Consider the following 19435-nt stretch of genomic DNA (forward strand, 5'->3'; position numbering starts at 1 on the left):
CCTAAATTCAAGGTTATCGGAACAGTGGTTTCGGGACCACAAATCCGATGAGGAAAAATTTATTTTTCTTATATTTTTATGTCTATGATTTCACGGAATGATTTTGTCAAAACCTCGTTCGAAAATTTCGACGTTTGGGCACTCAATTTAGTCAAAAGGACTAAATTGTAAAAAGTGCAAAAGTTGAGTTCTACATGTTAGAGGTGTCCAATTGTTATGAAACTTTAAATTGGAGGTCCTTATATGGTAATTATACCATTGGTAACTTGGTAGACAAAAATGGACATGAGATAAGTGAAATAGAAAATTTTTAAGTTAGGGGCAATTTGGTAATCTAGTAATTAAAATGAATTAAAAGGGAAAAAGATGGCAAAAATCATCATCTTCTTCATTAGGGCGAAATCAGCAAGGGGGGAAGCCATAGTTAGGGTTTTCAAGCTTCCAAGCTCCATAATCAAGAAGAACGAAACTCGAGGTTAGACAAAGGGAAGAATAAAGTTGAAGACTAAGTTGTTGAATTGGACTATATTTGATACCGAGGTAAGTTTACGGTAAATAAATGCAATATTTCAATATTTATTATTAATTCTGTTAATTTCCAGCATTTATGAATTTATTTTATGAATTTATTTGATGATGATCCAAGCATGAAATGATAGAGAATTAAAATTTAAAAGTCTCGTTGATACATAAGGATGGTACTGGATACGAATGTCATGACATTTGGGTAAAGAGATCCCATGTAAGACCATGTCTGGGACATGGCATTGGCATCCTTAAGATCATGAGAGGTCCCCTGTAAGACCATGTCTGGGACATGGCATGGGCACCGAGACGAGAGGTCCCATGTAAGACCATGTCGGGACATGGCGTTATAATCGAGATGAGATGTCCCTATAAGACCATGTCCAGGACATGGCATGGGCACCAACATGAGAACATCCCATGTAAGACCATGTCTGGACATGGCTTTGGCATGTTATTATCAAGAGACCCGAGTATCCTTATTATTCCAATGTAGCTCAACGGGCTTGTAAACGAATTATGTTCATGAAAGTTCAGTTTAAAGCATAAATGGCAAGCTCGTAAGTTATAAGAGTTAAGAACTTATTATACTATCAATTGATGTTCAACGATGCAGCAAGAGTTGAGTAAGTTATGTATACAAGTATTCTAAGTAAACAAGCAAGAGAACTAGTATGAGATTAACTAAAGAGTAAACTAGAGATATAGACATTTAAGTTTAATTATTTAAGTTAAATATTGTTATTTATTTGCTAGTAAACTTACTAAGCTTTATGCTTACTTCTTTTATTTCTCTTTCTCTTATAGTATTGCAAAGCTACTTCAAGGATCCTAAAGAAGTCGGAGATCGTCCACACTATCAACCACAACTGCTCGGTATTTTATATCGAAACACGTTTGAGTTATGGCATGTATAGGGATTTAGTTATTTTGAATGTTTGTGATTATGATTTTGCTAAAGAATGGTGTGTAAGTATTTGATAATGTATGGTTATTAAAATGGTTAAGTATGAAGGTATTTGTTGTTATAAGAGTCTAGGTGATAAATTATGTATGGAAATCATGAAAGGATGAAATTTTGCAAAGAAACAGAATTCAGGCAGCAACAGTGACGTGACTTTGAAAAATCACCCAAGATAGTATAAAATGAATTAGAGGGTGAATAATATATGGAATTAAAGCTTGTTGAGATATTTTCATGGAAAAATAACGGTGTAGCTAAAGGAATTTTATATTTTAAGATATGTGAATTTTCGTGAGACAGGGTCAGAACAGTTTTTGGTGTCCCCTGTTTTGAGTTTAGAAAATCATTAAAATTGTAAAAAATGGTTATGAGTTATAGTTTATATGTATAGATTTCTCATTGAGTCTATTTTCTGTAGAAACAAGTAAGAACTTCATATGAAAATCCTACAGTGAGAAAACTTATTTTTAGTGACTAGAGGTCAGGGCAGTCAGGTGGTGAAATAGGGGAGACTTTAACTAATAAACTGTACTAATTGGCTGAACCAAAAATTCTAAAAATTTTATGGTGAGTAGATATATGAGTCTAGTTTCAGAGAAAATTTACGGAATTAAATTTCGAGTTCTGTAGCTCAAGTTATAATTAATTTAGTAACTGCTGCGCGATTGGACAGATTTGCTGTAAATAGTGAAATAAATTTTCAAACCTAGTTTTTATGTCTCAATTGGTAAGATAAGCTAAGTAATGCCTCGTGCTCGACTCGAAACGGTCTCGGTAAGGGTGTTACATTTTGTTGGTATCAGAGCAGGTTTAGTCGATTCTCGGAAATATGCAGTATGAATAAGAGTCTACCTATACATGCCATACTTATATATTTTGATAGTGTGACGACTCCTGACGATTTTAAAATGTTTTCTTTTATAGTTATGGATCCTGAACGAGCTAGTACAGATGAAGTAGAGAGTAATGCGCCTATTCCCGCAGAAGGGACGGTGCCATCAGATGTTAATGTTAGTGAAAGACCTGCATCAGATAGACAGGGAGGAGGAGCTAGAGAAGCCTTCTTCCAAGCCATGACTGATTGGTTTGCCGAGTTCGTTCGTACGAATCCAGCTATAAGACCTCCACCCCCTCAAGATTCACAGGTTCCCCATATAGCTTCCCCAGCTGCAGGTATAATTATCAGGGAGAGACCACCTGTTGATAAGATTAGGAAGCAAGGGGCTGAAGAATTTCGGGCTACCAAAGATGATGATGCGTAAAAGCGACTCGCTTGAGAATACCATCGTGGTTTTGAAGAATTATCTTGTACACCGGAAGAATGTATGAAGTGTGTGGTCTCACTTCTCGAGATTCCGCTTATCATTGGTGGAAGACTCGTGTCTATAGTACCGAGTGAGAGGGTTACTTGGGATTTCTTTCAGAGGAGTTTCAAAGAAGTACATCACCAGATTTATAGATCGAAAAGGAAGGAGTTTCTTGAGCTAAAACAAGGTAAGATGTCCGTGATGAATATGAACGCGAATTTGTCGACTTAGTAAGTATGCTCGAATTTGTATCCACCAAGCCAACATGTGCAAGAGATTTGAAGATGGGCTTAATGATGACATCCGACTATCAAGGGTGTATTGGAAATCGAGAGTTTGTTGTTCGTAGAAAGAGCTTGTAAAGTAGAAGACTTGTTAAAAGAAAAGAGAAGAGCAAAGTCAAGTCGGAGCGCAGGATACAAAGAAGAGGCAAATAAGTAAATCATTTCACTCTACATCTAAGAGGCCTAGGGAGCTCTCTAGCGGATCACATTTTCCACATATATATTCTGGCCGAAGCAGAAGTAGGAGATTCGAGGGTTTTAGAGCTCAAACCACTACAGTTGCAAGTACAGGCAGTACTCGACCTCCTAGGCTTGAATGTTCTCAATGTGGGAGACGCCACCCCGGAGAGTGTAGAGCAGGTGAAAATGTTTGTTTTAGATGTGGAGCATCCGATCACTTTATTCGAGATTATCCTGAAACAACTAAAAGAGAAGAAATAACGAGTGCGAGATCAGGTAATGCTCCTACCAGAGGTAGACCGCAGAGAAACCCAGGAGTGGGGGCGAGTAATAGGGGTGCATCCAGAGATTCAGCGGTTAGATCAGATGTTAGAGCACCTGCAAGATCATATGCTATTCGAGCTCGTGAAGAGGCATCCTCTCCTGATGTAATTGCGGGTACATTTTCTCTCTATGATACTACTGTTATTGCATTAATTGATCCTGGCTCTACACATTCATATATATGCACAAAATTAGCATTTGTTAAAAATTTGTCTGTTGAACCTACTGAATTTATGGTTAAAGTCTCGAACCCCCTGGGCCAGTTTGTGATAGTGGATAAAGTTTGTAAAAATTGTCCACTGATGGTAAAAGGTATTTGTTTCCCGGTTGACTTGATGTTATTGCCTTTTGATGAGTTTGATGTGATATTGGGCATGGATTGGTTAACTCAGCATGATGCAGTAGTAAACTGTAGACAAAAATATGTTGTGTTGAAATGCCAGAATGGAGAATTACTTTGGGCTAAATCTAATCGATGGAGGATTATCCGATATAATTTCAGTTATGACAGCTCAGAGGTGTGTTAGAAAAGGGTATGATGTTTATTTGGCGTATGTGTTGGATACTAAAGTATCTGAGTCAAAGATACAGGCAGTGCCAGTTGTATGTGAATTTTCTGATGTGTTTTCAGAGGAATTACCAGGGTTGCCACCAGAAAGAGAAGTGGAATTTTCTATAGATTTGATTCCGGGAACTGCCCCAATTTCCATAGCTCCATATCGTATGGCTCCGATAGAGTTAAAAGAGTTAAAGGTACAGTTACAGGAACTTGTTGACAGAGGTTTTGTTCATCCGAGTCATTCACCTTGGGGTACTCCAGTTCTGTTTGTGAAAAAGAAAGACGGGTCTTTGAGATTGTGTATCGACTATCGGCAGCTCAATAAGGTAACTATAAAGAATAAGTACCCGTTGCCTCGAATTGATGACTTGTTTGATCAACTGAAAGGTGCCACAGTATTTGTAACACCCCTTACCCGTATCCAACACCGGAATAGGGTACGAGGTATCACCAAAACACATACACTTGTAAGCGTATTTAACCGAGTTATAAAATTTCATCTAAATTAAAACTTTCAAAATAATTAACATGCTTCTATAACTTTTCACAATATATCCTCGAAATTTTATAATCATAATAATTAGGGCCTATGAGACCCGATACATACTCATGCAATTCAATGCTTCATTTCCATTTCATTCAATTTGCAATTTCTCATGCTCACAATTTAAATCATATCACTAGCAATTTCCATTTAATTCACGTACAATTCAATGACATCAAGTTCAACACTAATACGTATTTACCATTTAACTCAATGTTTATTGATTATATCATTCAATAACACATTTATGAAATTCTCAATTTTGCAATGAAAATATCACTTTAGCTTGAATAACAACATCGTCCTGATATAAATACACTACCACTTATCCATTTACTTTAATTCTTTTGGGCCCATTTGTCACTTACCATCCTTAATCAAATTAGGGAACGGTTACGGAAAATTGAGTACTTCACTTTCACTTTGCCATAGTATAACTATGGTCTTACGTATGATCACTTATCACTTGTCCCTGATTAGATAAGTGTAGCCACTTATCACTTTGTCTCTTGATCAGATAAGTGTAGCCACTTATCACTTTGTCTCTTGATCAGATAAGTGTAGCTAAAGCTATCACTTATCACTTTTCACTTGTCACTTGATTAGATAAGTGTAGCCGAAACTATCACTTATCACTTTGTCTCTTGATCAGATAAGTATAGCCGAAGCTATCACTTATCACTTTCCACTTGTCACTTGATCAGATAAGTGTAGCTAGGCTACCACTTATCACTTTGCCACTTGATCAGATAAGTGTAGCTGAAGCTACCACTTATCACTTTATCACTTGATCAGAAGTACTCAAATCCGGTGTTCCACTTAATTTGATCATTTATTCGATTTTCACATTTTTATTTTATTCTCATTTCAACAATAAATACATTTCATCATACATTGTATAATTCATGAAATTAACATTTAATCATTAAATTTCAGCCATATGAACTTACTATTTCATTATCTTACCACCCTTGTTTCCTATGCACATCACACAAGATATAAACATATCATTCAACCATAGTCACAAGCTAGTATATTTAAACATAACTCTTTTTGGAACTAACCACATGATAAACCATTCATGAAATTATTTCATGCCAAATCATATACCGAATATACGATACACACATACTATGAAACTTTATTTTCACACATGAGCTTAAACCATAATCAATAATGCACAAATATAAGCATTATTTCTATTTCATCGTTTATCAATTATAATCAAGCATATGACCAATTGTACACAAATCATTCATATACTTCCCAAATTTCCTCCTCCTCCTCTCCATTCCACATCCTTAATGTGTATAACACACTTAAACAACATTAGCTATAATTTCACTATTCACTCACATGTATATTCAAAACTGTTTATCCGAGTCAGAGTCACTAAATTATTTTTATCCAGAGCTACAGAGCTCCAAATTAAGATTTGTTAATTTTCCCTGAAACTAGACTCACATACCTTCTTACCATAAAATTTTAAGAATTTTTGATTCAGCCAAATAGTACAGTTTATTCTTTAAAGTTTCCCCTGTTTTGCTGTCTGACAGTTCCGACCACTCTTCACTAAAAATTAATTATCTCATCGTAAAGAATTTGGATGATATTTATATTTGTTTCTTCTAAAAATAGACTCATTAAGGATTCTAACCATATAAATTATAACTCATAATCATTTTTCTACAATTTTTAATGATTTTCCAAAGTCAGAACAGGGGAACCCGAATTCATTCTGACCTTGTCTCACAAAATCTATTATATCTTATGATTTACAATTCCATTGCTCACACCATTTCTTTTATAAGAAACTAGACTCAATAAGCTTTAATTTCATATTTTATTCATCCTCTAATTAAATCTATACAATTTTTGTGATTTTTCAAAGTTATACTACTGCTACTGTCCAAAACTGCTTTAATGCAAAATGTTGATTTCCATTTTGCCCCAAATTTCACAGTTTATACAATTCGGTCATTTCTCAATTAACCCTCAATTAATCTAATTTTCTCAATTAATACTTTACTAGACATTATAAGTTGTTACACAACTATTGAAATTCAGAATTTCCACATATAACTCTATCTTCAAACTCTTTTACTATTAGGTCCCAAACATTCACTTTCTATTCAATTCTTTCAATAAAATTAGCATATGAACAATTTAAAACTCTAATTTCATGCTAAATCATCATATAATTCCAGCACATATTCATATAAACTTTCAAATTCTTTCATAAAATCAAAAACTAATGAATTTAACAAGTGGGCCTAGTTGTAAAAGTCATAAAAGTACAAAATTTCAAGAAATAGTCAAGAATTGAACTTACTTGTAATAAAAATATGAAGAACCAGCTTGAAGAAGCCCTTCCATGGTGTTTTTAGCTGATGAGAATTCAGAAAATGAAGAGAAATCTAGATAATTCCACTTGGGTCCTAACTTTATTAAGCAAATTTTGCAATATTCCAATTTTGCCCTTAATTCTCCTTACTTTCTTGCTGATTTCATGCCTTTGCCGTCCAGCCCAAATAGACCTTGGGCCTATTTTCCTTTTAAGCCCTCTTCCTTTTATCATTTAAGCTATTTAATCATTTCCCAGAATTTTGCATTTGTTACAATTTAGTCATTTTTGTTCAATTAATTATCGGAACTTTAAAATTTCTTAACGAAACTTTAATACTAACTTTTTAACACTCCATAAATATTTATAAAAATGTTTATGGCTCGGTTTAAAATCCCCAAGGTATTGATACCTCATTTCGATTCTAATTATTTTAATATTTATTTCTAGTGCACTATTCACTATTTCAAAAATTTTCCTAACTTCACATTTAACTTATACTTACTAAATTAATAATATTTTCTACCCATTTTTTTTGAATTTAGTGATCTCGAATCACCGTTCCGACACCTCTGAAAATTCAGGCCATTATATATTTTTTTTTCTCGTCGGATTTGTGGTCCCGAAACCACTGTTCCGACTAGGCCTAAAATCGGGCTATTACAGTATTTTCAAAGATTGATCTCCGATCAGGTTATTATCAGTTACGGGTAAAAGAGCCAGATGTGCCAAAGACAGCTTTCAGAACCAGGTATGGGCATTATGAGTTTTTGGTTATGCCGTTTGGGTTGACTAATGCACCTGCAGTATTCATGGATTTGATGAACCGGATATTCAGACCGTATCTAGATAGGTTTGTAGTAGTTTTTATTGATGACATTTTAGTTTATTCTCGGGATGAAATTGAGCATGCAGAACATTTGAGAATAGTGTTGCAAATTCTGCGCGAAAAGAAGCTTTATGCTAAATTCAGTAAATGTGAATTTTGGCTTCAAGAGGTGGGTTTTCTCGGACATATTGTATCTGCAGAAGGCATCAGGGTAGATCCAAGTAAAATCTCAGCTATTGTCAATTGGAGTCCACCGAAAAATGTATCTGAAGTTAGAAGTTTCTTGGGATTAGCTGGATATTATCGGAGATTTGTACAAGGGTTTTCTATGATAGCTTCTCCAATGACTCGTTTATTACAGAAAGATGTTAAATTTGAATGGACAGATAAATGCCAGCAAAGTTTCGACCGATTGAAGGAGTTGTTGACGAAAGCACCTGTGTTGGTACAGCCTGAATCGGGTAAGGAATTTATTATTTATAGTGATGCATCATTAAATGGTTTGGGTTGTGTCTTGATGCAAGAAGATAAAGTAATAGCCTATGCTTCAAGACAACTTAAGCCACATGAAAGAAACTACCCGGTACATGATCTCGAGTTAGCTGCTATTGTATTTGCATTGAAAATATGGCGGCATTATTTGTATGGTGAAAAGTGTCATATTTATACTGATCACAAAAGCTTGAAATATTTGATGACACAGAAAGATTTGAATTTGAGACAACGCAGGTGGCTTGAATTGATAAAGGATTATGATTTGGTTATTGATTACCATCCGGGTAAGGCTAACGTGGTAGCTGATGCTTTGAGCCGAAAATCTCTATTTGCTTTACGAGCTATGAATGCCCGGTTGTCACTGACTGATGATGGTTCAATCATAGCTGAAACGAAGGCTAAATCGATGTTTCGTCAACAAATATGTGAGGCTCAGAAAAATGATGAGAAGTTACAAGCTAAACGGGTACAATGTGAGTCAGGTAATGATTCAGAATTTCAGACTGAGACTGATGGTTGTTTATTATTCAGAGGCAGAGTATGTGTACCGAAGAATTCAGAACTTGTACAGAAGATTTTACACGAGGCCCATAGCGGTACTATGTCTGTACATCCGGGGAGTAATAAAATGTATAATGATTTGAAAAAGATGTATTGGTGGCCGGGTATGAAACGTGATATCTCTGAGTTTGTATCAAGATGTTTGATATGTCAACAGGTTAAAGCTGAACATCAGGTACCTTCGGGGTTGCTTCAACCAATCACTATACCGGAATGGAAATGGGAAAGAGTCACTATGGATTTTGTATCTGGGTTACCGATGTCTCCAAAGAAGAAAGATGCCATTTGGGTAATTGTCGATCGATTGACAAAGTCCGCGCACTTTATTCCGGTATGTATGGATTATTCTTTAGATAAATTGGCTGAATTGTACATATCTGAGATTGTTAGACTACATGGAGTGCCTGTCTCCATTATATCAGATAGAGACCCCGATTTACGTCTCGTTTCTGGAACAAATTACAAGAAGCTTTGGGTACTCAGTTGTATTTCAGTACTGCATTTCATCCTCGGACATGATGGCCAATCTGAGCGTGTAATTCAGGTATTGGAAGATATGCTCCGATGTTGCGTATTAGAGTTGCAAGTTAATTGGGAAAGGTATCTACCTTTGATTGAATTTGCTTACAATAACAGTTATCAGTCTAGTATTAAAATGGCTCCGTATGAAGCTTTGTATGGTAGAAAATGTAGAACACCGTTATATTGGACAGAGCTCAGTGAAAAGAAAATACACGGGGTTGATTTAATCCGAGAAACAGAAGAAAAAGTCAAGCTGATTCGAGATAGTCTAAAAGCAGCTTCCGATCGACAGAAGTCATATGCCGATCTTAAACGAAGGGAGATTGAATTTTAGGTGGGTGATAAAGTATTCTTAAAAGTGTCTCCTTGGAAGAAAGTTCTCCGGTTCGGTCGAAAGGGTAAATTGAGTCCAAGATTTATCGGACCATATGAAATTATAGAAAGAATTGGACCAGTTGCTTACCGATTGGCTTTACCACCGGAACTCGATAGAATCCATAATGTTTTTCATGTATCTATGCTACGACGATATCGGTCAGATCCTTCACATGTTATTACTCCGACGGAAGTGGAGATTCAACCTGATATGACTTATAGTGAAGAACCGGTCAAGATATTAGCACGAGAAACAAAGGAACTTAGAAACAAAAAGATAAATTTGGTGAAAGTGTTATGGAAAAAGCACGGGATTGAGGAAGCAACATGGGAACCGGAAGAGGCAATGAGGAAACAATACCCAAACCTCTTTACTGGTAAGATTTTCGAGGACGAAAATCCTTAAAAAGGGGGGGAGAGTTGTAATGGCCTAAATTCAAGGTTATCGGAACAGTGGTTTCGGGACCACAAATCCGATGAGGAAAAATTTATTTTTCTTATATTTTTATGGTCTATGATTTCACGGAATGATTTTGTGAAAATCTCGTTCGAAAATTTCGACGTTTGGGCACTCAATTTAGTCAAAAGGACTAAATTGTAAAAAGTGCAAAAGTTGAGTTCTACATGTTAGAGGTGTCCAATTGTTATGAAACTTTAAATTGGAGGTCCTTATATGGTAATTATACCATTGGTAACTTGGTAGACAAAAATGGACATGAGATAAGTGAAATAGAAAATTTTTAAGTTAGGGGCAATTTGGTAATCTAGTAATTAAAATGAATTAAAAGGGAAAAAGATGGCAAAAATCATCATCTTCTTCATTAGGACGAAATCAGCAAGGGGGGAAGCCATAGTTAGGGTTTTCAAGCTTCCAAGCTCCATAATCAAGAAGAACGAAACTCGAGGTTAGACAAAGGGAAGAATAAAGTTGAAGACTAAGTTGTTGAATTGGACTATATTTGATACCGAGGTAAGTTTACGGTAAATAAATGCAATATTTCAATATTTATTATTAATTCTGTTAATTTCCAGCATTTATGAATTTATTTTATGAATTTATTTGATGATGATCCAAGCATGAAATGATAGAGAATTAAAATTTAAAAGTCTCGTTGATACATAAGGATGGTACTGGATACGAATGTCATGACATTTGGGTAAAGAGATCCCATGTAAGACCATGTCCGGGACATGGCATTGGTATCCTTAAGATCATGAGAGGTCCTCAGAAGACCATGTCGGGACATGGCATGGGCACCAGACGAGAGGTCCCATGTAAGACCATGTCAGGACATGGCGTTATAACCGAGATGAGATGTCCCTATAAGACCATGTCCGGGACATGGCATGGGCACCAACATGAGAACATCCCATGTAAGACCATGTCCGGGACATGGCTTTGGCATGTTATTATCGGAAGAGACCCGAGTATCCTTATTATTCCAATGTAGCTCAACGGGCTTGTAAACGAATTATGTTCATGAAAGTTCGGTTTAAAGCATAAATGGCAAGCTCGGTAAGTTATAAGAGTTAAGAACTTATTATACTATCAATTGATGTTCAACGATGCAGCAAGAGTTGAGTAAGTTATGTACACAAGTATTCTAAGTAAACAAGCAAGAGAACTAGTATGAGATTAACTAAAGAGTAAACTAGAGATATAGACATTTGAGTTTAATTATTTAAGTTAAATATTGTTATTTATTTGCTAGTAAACTTACTAAGCTTTATGCTTACTTCTTTTATTTCTCTTTCTCTTATAGTATTGCAAAGCTACTTCAAGGATCCTAAAGAAGTCGGAGATCGTCCACACTATCAACCACAACTGCTCGGTATTTTATATCGAAACACGTTTGAGTTATGGCATGTATAGGGATTTAGTTATTTTGAATGTTTGTGATTATGATTTTGCTAAAGAATGGTGTGTAAGTATTTGATAATGTATGGTTATTAAAATGGTTAAGTATGAAGGTATTTGTTGTTATAAGAGTCTAGGTGATAAATTATGTATGGAAATCATGAAAGGATGAAATTTTGCAAAGAAACAGAATTCAGGCAGCAACAGTGACGTGACTTTGAAAAATCACCCAAGATACTATAAAATGAATTAGAGGGTGAATAATATATGGAATTAAAGCTTGTTGAGTCTATTTTCATGGAAAAATAACGGTGTAGCGAAAGGAATTTTATATTTTAAGATATGTAAATTTTCGTGAGACAGGGTCAGAACAGTTTTTGGTGTCCCCTGTTTTGAGTTTAGAAAATCATTAAAAATTGTAAAAAAATGGTTATGAGTTATAGTTTATATTTATAGATTTCTCATTGAGTCTATTTTCTGTAGAAACAAGTAAGAACTTCATATGAAAATCCTACAGTGAGAAAACTTATTTTTAGTGACTAGAGGTCAGGGCAGTCAGGTGGTGAAACAGGGGAGACTTTAACTAATAAACTGTACTAATTGGCTGAACCAAAAATTCTAAAAATTTTATGGTGAGTAGATATATGAGTCTAGTTTCAGGGAAAATTTACGGAATTAAATTTCGAGTTCTGTAGCTCAAGTTATAATTAATTTAGTAACTGCTGCGCGATTGGACAGATTTGCTGTAAATAGTGAAATAAATTTTCAAACCTAGTTTTTATGCTCCGAATTGGTAAGATAAGCTAAGTAATGCCTCGTGCTCGACTCCGGAAACGGTCTCGGGTAAGGGGTGTTACATCTTAACTTTAATTTTTCAAACACCTGTAATTCTACATGAAGCATTATTTCCCATCAAAACAACACATTCATACACTGTTTCGTATGTTGTAAACTAATCCCGATTGAGACTCATGTGGAAGGTGCAACCCGAATCAAGAATCTACTCCTCGCTCGCTTTAGAATTATTGACAGAAGCGACTAGAAGTTCACCATCGCTGTAGTCTTCTACAACATCAGCTTTACCGAAATTTTCTGGTTGTTTTACATTTTGATTCGCAACCTCCCTTTTGATCTTGTTCTGTAGCTTATAGCACTTAGATTTAATGTGTTCTTTCTTCTTGCAGAAGTTACAAGTTTTACCTCTATTTGAAGACTTCGATCTACCCTTAGATTTACCACGAGGATTCCGTTCTTATGTCCTTCCACGATCATCATCAGCACTCCGGTCTTGTCTCCCATGAACAATGAGACCCTCTCCCTGAGAATCTGTTTTAACCACAAGATACTTTATCTTATCATACGAAAGTAAAGAATCATAAGCCTCATCAACTGTGAGAGACTCACGGTTATATAAAATCGTATCTCTAAAGGTTGAATAAGACGGGGGCAACGAACAAAGTAGAACCAACCCTAGATCTTCTTTATCATACTGAACCTCCATGACCTCCAAGTTTGAAAGAATTTGTTTAAACACTGTTAAGTGTTCGTGCACAGATGCACCTTCCTCTAAACGATGAGCATAAAGATGTTGCTTCATATGCAACTTGCTAGTTAGAGTTTTCGACATACATATTTGTTCCAACCTCTTCCATAATCCAGCGACGGTCTTCTATTTCATTACATCTTGCAAAATTTCGTTAGACAAATACAAATGTAACTGTGTTAAAGCCTTTCAATCCTTGCGCTTCAGTAATGACAATATATTGTAAAGAAAAGAGAAATAAAAATAAAGAAAATATAGATTTTTACATGGAAACCCTTTCGGAAAAAATCACGGGCAGAAGAGAAGAAAATTCACTATGTCGAATTCGAATTATTACAAGAGGAGTAGACTATGTCTATTTATAGGCTTGTAAAACCATATTCTAATAGAAGTGTAGTAAGATTGAAACACCTTATTCTAATCAATATCAAATAGATAAAGTTTAATAAAGTTTAATAAAGTTTAAAAAACCTTATTCTAAAATAAAATAAAAGAAGTGTAGTTCTATAGGGATTTTACTTTTATTTTATTTTACCACTGTATTTTATTTAAATAAGGATTCGGGTCACTTAATTCTAACAGCAATAAACTCTTCTAAAAGAACAACTTATGTTTGAAACAATTCTTATTTAGAAACAACACATGTTTTGCATTCCTAAAGATTTTTCATAAAAGAGTTTCACATGCTATTACTTTATCAACATAGAAGTAAAAATAACCTTGGCATATAATAGGGAGCTTAGTTTGGTGGATCGGACATAGAGATAGAGACAATTAAAAGGTTTCCCTTTAAAATTTTCTATAATATTGAGTGTTTTTTTTTAGAAACATAGTAATTCTTATTCATCGCTCAATTTACTATTCACTATCACCAATAAAACTTTTTATTAATAAAAAATCATAATTTCTTTATAACTGAAAATATCATTCATTACCCTTTTTAATGGACTTTTATTATGGGTGTTCAAATGGCCAGTTCGGTTAATACTCGAATTGAATTACTATTAACCGAATTACTTGAAATGTAAAAATCTTTAACCGTTAACCACATTGAAGTTTTTTTCAAATACATAAACAGAACCAAAATATTTCGATTAATTCAGTCGGTTAACCGAATTAACCGAAATTTATATATTTTTGTCTTTTGGTTAAAATAAGTATAAAACATATAAAAAAATACATTGCTAATGTTCATTTTTTAATAGTTCAAAAAACTTTAAATGAAAATGAGAATAACAAATAATACATTAGAAACACCACGTAAGTATTGAAAGTTAACAACAAAACACTATATTATATATTATATATATTATTTATTTCATTTAATTGGTTAATTCAGTTAATTGTCTGGTTTCAAACTGAATCACACGATAACTGAAATTCTAAAAAATCATTAACCGAGCTCCTACCGAACTAAATTCGGCCACCAACTGATTAACTGAATTAGATCGATTTGGTCAGTTAATTCAATTTTAACTGAACTGTAAACATCCTAACTTTTATTACTGAGACACTATAAATAGGAGCACTTTGGTTTTTTTACTCCCAAAATTTATTTTTAAAATTCTCTCAACCTATTATTAATAAGTGTTCTTTGAATCATTGCTATTTGACTCGGACCTAATTCAAAAGAGTTTAGGTATTCCGAATTGTATGTTGACACGAACAAAGTCAAGGGAAACTTAAAAAGAAGATCTTTTATCTTATAGTAGTTAGCTTCAGTCTCCTCACGAAACTTTCATTATTGGGTTAATCATATACTTCATATGTTTCTAGTTAGTCTTACTGCAATAAGTGTTACCAGAAAATTTACTCAAGGTAAATCCATCAACGTTAAATTTGAGAGCGTTTTTATTTTACCGGACCAAAAGAACTTGATGAAGATATGATATACTCCAACCATGTTACTATAGAAAAAAGTCAAACTCCTTTTATAATTTATAATAGGAGGGTAAAACCCTAACAAGCACGATTTGTACTTAAGCCAAACCAAAACATGGGTATAAATTTTCTTCAATGTTTAAGACATACAAGCAGGTGTAGTATATTCGGTGGTGATTCAAGGTAAATAAGTACGTTGACTTTTCCTCAATGTAATTGAAATGTATACAATTTTTCTTTGTAGTAATTGTCACATTCTAGACATATATGTTAAATGGAGTTGAAATATGCTCGTCTTTTCTTGGCAGACCAAGTCCAATAAAGGCTGAATGTTAACATTCAACTTTTACGCTTAAAGGCTTTTGATAGTTCAGACGGTCTTATATATACATATATATCATATTATCATATATACTTTTTAATAAGCTTTTTCCTTCATTAGTTATTATTTCGTATATATTTTATGAGTTGTTTATCAACATGGACGATACGTTTTGCTTTTCTTTTTCGTCTTCATATCCCTTCTTCTCGTTTTATCCAACGGGGAAGAGATCACGAACGCTAACAAGCTTATTAAGATTGGCGCAATCATCGATATTCATTCGAGTACTGGTAGAGAAGAGAAAACTGCATTGGATATTGCTGTTCAAAGTTTCGATAGCAACGATTCAAACAACCACAAGCTCTCCCTCCACATTCAAGACTCTGGAAGAAATCCTCTCCTAGCTGCTACTGTTGGTTAGTCATTGTTTTATCTGAATAAATTCTGCTTCCTTTTGTGTTGGTCTAAACTCTGAATAATCATATTGATAACAACTCGGAAGTTGATTAAAGAACAAAAAGTTGATCATTGGCCTGAAGAAATGGGAAGAAACAGTTATGGTCGGTAATATTGGTACCCGAGCTCAAGTTCCAGTTATTTCTTTTGCAGCACCGGCCATCACACCGCCATTAGCAACCGCTCGCTGGCCGTTCTTGGTAAGAATGGCTAACGAAGATTCCAAACAGATGAAATGCATTGCAGCTATCATTGGTCTATTCAACTGGAAAAGGGTTATAGTTATTTATGAAGACGATGCCTTTGGTAGTGAATCTGGGAAGATGGCTCTTTTACCTGAGGCGCTTCAAGATGTGGGTTCAGAGGTTGAATTCCAATTGGTCCTTCCTCCATTTTCTTCTGTGACTAATCTGAATGTTGCTGTCCATGAGGAGTTGAAGAAGCTACAGAAGAAACAATCTCGGGTTTTTGTTGTTCTTCACTCATCCTTCTCAATGACGATACATTTGTTTGAAGAGGCTAAAAAGAGTGGACTTGTGGGACACGACTCAGCTTGGATAGTTACAGAGACCATTTCGAGTTACCTCGACTCTTTTAACAGTTCAGTGATTTCGTCAATAGAAGGTACTTTAGGAATCAAGACCTACTATTCTGAGGATACTAGTCTTTACAAGAAGTTTTATACCAATTTCCGGACAACTTTCAGAAATGAATATCATGAGGAAGATAATTCCCAACCAGGTATTAATGCCTTACGTGCCTATGATAGCATTGGAATCATCACGCAGGCTGTGGAGAAACTAAAAAGTGATGGAAAGAGTCCAAAAAAATTGTTGAAAAAGATACTTTCAAGCAATTTTACTGGTGCAAGTGGTGAAGTATGTTTCGAAGAAGGACAGCTGTCGTATGATCCTATACTGAGGATCGTAAACGTGGTTGGGAAAAGGTACAAGGAGTTGGATTTCTGGTTGCCAGGGATTGGGTTCTCAAGAATCCTACAGTGAAGAACGAAACTGGTTATGTTGGTGAAATATCTCAAGATTTGGGTGGTCGAGTCTATTGGCCTGGTGATTCAAAGCTTGCTCCAAAAGGATGGGCAATGCCAACAGATGAAAAGCCTTTGATTATTGGAGTTCCAGCAAGAACCTCATTTGAGAAATTTGTAAAGGTTGTAGATGATAAACTTCCAGGCGTAAAGAACTATGATGGTTTCTGCATTGAACTTTTCTATGAAGTTCTTAAGGTACTAGGTTATCATCTACCTTACCGTTTTGATTCCCACAATGGCACATATGATGAACTTGTTAACAAAGTCAACAACAAGGTAATAGCTCTTTATTTTTCAATTCATGCTTCTCCTTAAGGATCTCTATTGCAAATGAAAACAAACCTTCTATCCTTCATTTTTCTTTTAATAATTGAATTACACTTGAAATTTCATAGATAAGATGTGTAATTTGGACTCGGTCTTCTTGACACCTGTGTGGTGAAGAAAATTAATGAGAATAACCACAACGATTATGATTCTCGTTTTTGTTTTCTTATTTCTATAATTTTGTCTCTTATGATGTTTTTGTTTGTTTTTTCTTGTGTACCAAAATTAATGAAAGACTTATGACGCAGCTGTCGGTGACATAACGATACTAGCTGACAGAGCAGATCATGTGGAATTTACTCAGCCATATGCATGGTCAGGGTTGACCATGATAGTTCCAGCAAAGTCGGAGGACTCGGCATGGATTTTCGTGAAACTTTTCACCATAGAAATGTGGTTGGCCACTGCCACCATCTTAATCTACACCATGTTCATAGTTTGGGTGTTGGAGCACTAGTCCAACCCTGAGTTCAGAGGTCTCTGGAACCATCAGATTGGAACTGCACTTTGGTTCGCTTTCTCCTCCATTTTCTTTGCTCACAGTAAGTTTCACTGCCATACCAAGAACTCTTGACGAGTATTAATGTGAGAATTGAGGGAAAGCTCTTGTCTAATCAATGGCTGACAGTAAAACATGGCATAAAATTCAAAGATCCAATAAGTGAATGGTCCCTGCATTGAAGCTGTTGTTTCTGGATGGAATTCAGCCTTAAAAACCAGTTATTCATTCATTCATACATGTTTATTGTTTGACAATGGCTTGTGCAGGAGAGAAGGTTTACAGTAACCTCACTCGAATGGTGGTCGTAGTGTGGCTCTTCGTTGTGCTGGTCTTAAACTCAAGCTACACCGCTAGCCTAACATCAATGCTGACGGTCAAGCGATTGGGACCAAATGTTACAGATATTGAATTGCTAAAGAGGGCCAACTTGAAAATTGGGTGTGATGGAGATTCATTTGTAAGGACATACTTGGAGAATGTTCTTAATTTTAAAAGTTATAATATTGAGAACGTCAGCAGTGAATATAAGTATGAAGGGGAATTCAAAAGCCACCGCATTGCTGCTACCTTTCTTGAACTACCTTATGGCAAAAGTTTTCCTCAGTCATTACTGCAAGCAATTTACCACTTCCATACCGACCTAACGATTTGGCGGTTTAGGCTTTGTGAGTACATAATATTATTGCCATAACTTAATATGGCATGTTCCAGTTTCAACAAGAAATTACTAGGAAAAGTTTTTTTTTTAATTATTAAGAATGAACTAGAATCTCCAAATGTGTTGCATTTGGAAGATATATACTGAACTCTGAAGAAGCCAACCTACGTACACATACATGCTTTGAATATTGAAGTTGAACTCCTCCCTCGTAGCATTGTAGAATAGTCTTTTCTTCTTGCTCCTAATTTTACCTTAGCTATTAATTAAACTTGTTCAAGGGTTTTCTTCTTTCCTGGAATTCTGTATGCAGGTATTTCAGAAAGGCTCTTCGATAGCCAAAGATTTTTCAAGAGCCATTTTACAGTTCTCTGAAAATGGATTTCTGTTGTCACTGGAAAAGGAATGGTTTTCTCCTTCGCTGGAGTGTTCAGCCGATGTAACCGATAGCAGTACAACTGATAGCTTGAGCATCCGAAGTTTCTAGGGTCTTTACTTTATATCTGGAGCTACATCCACCCTTTGTTTTCTATTCTTCTCCATGAACTTGCTAAAGAAATATTACCGTCACCGAGTGGACAATGTAGATGAGAGTCAGAGTGTTTGGATCAAGGTAATTCGAGTTGCCAAATACTTTTATCTGGGAGATGTGGTTTTAGTTCAACGAGAAGCTTCAGCAGCTCCTGATCCAGAACCAGATATCAATGAATGGAGGAGCCCTTCAACCTTAGATTTTGGTCACACTAACATGGAGAATCTCGATGGCACATCATCACCAGCAGAAACTGAGATTGAAATGCTGCTGCAAACTCAGAATTGACCAAGGATCCATCATTGCCTGAGTTTTTATTCATAGCTTGGTTCCCTGAAATATTAATTAATCCTTGTGTAATAATGGACCTCTCTTAGTAACACCATATAACTAGCTAATTGTAAAATGAGCCTCGATTTCTCTGTTGTATAACTAAATGAAGTATTTTGCTTATCATTCTCAATTCACCTGTAAGAAATTAGAATGTACCAGTCA

The 19435-nt window shown here is 35.2% G+C and overlaps 1 pseudogene; it reads left to right on the plus strand.

The window, feature by feature from the left end:
• Nucleotides 1-15210: 15210 nt before the first annotated feature.
• Nucleotides 15211-19428, plus strand: LOC105766804 (glutamate receptor 2.7-like; annotated as a pseudogene).
• Nucleotides 19429-19435: the final 7 nt, after the last annotated feature.

Source organism: Gossypium raimondii, chromosome 5, assembly GCF_025698545.1.
Source record: "Gossypium raimondii isolate GPD5lz chromosome 5, ASM2569854v1, whole genome shotgun sequence".
NCBI classification, from domain to species: domain Eukaryota; kingdom Viridiplantae; phylum Streptophyta; class Magnoliopsida; order Malvales; family Malvaceae; genus Gossypium; species Gossypium raimondii.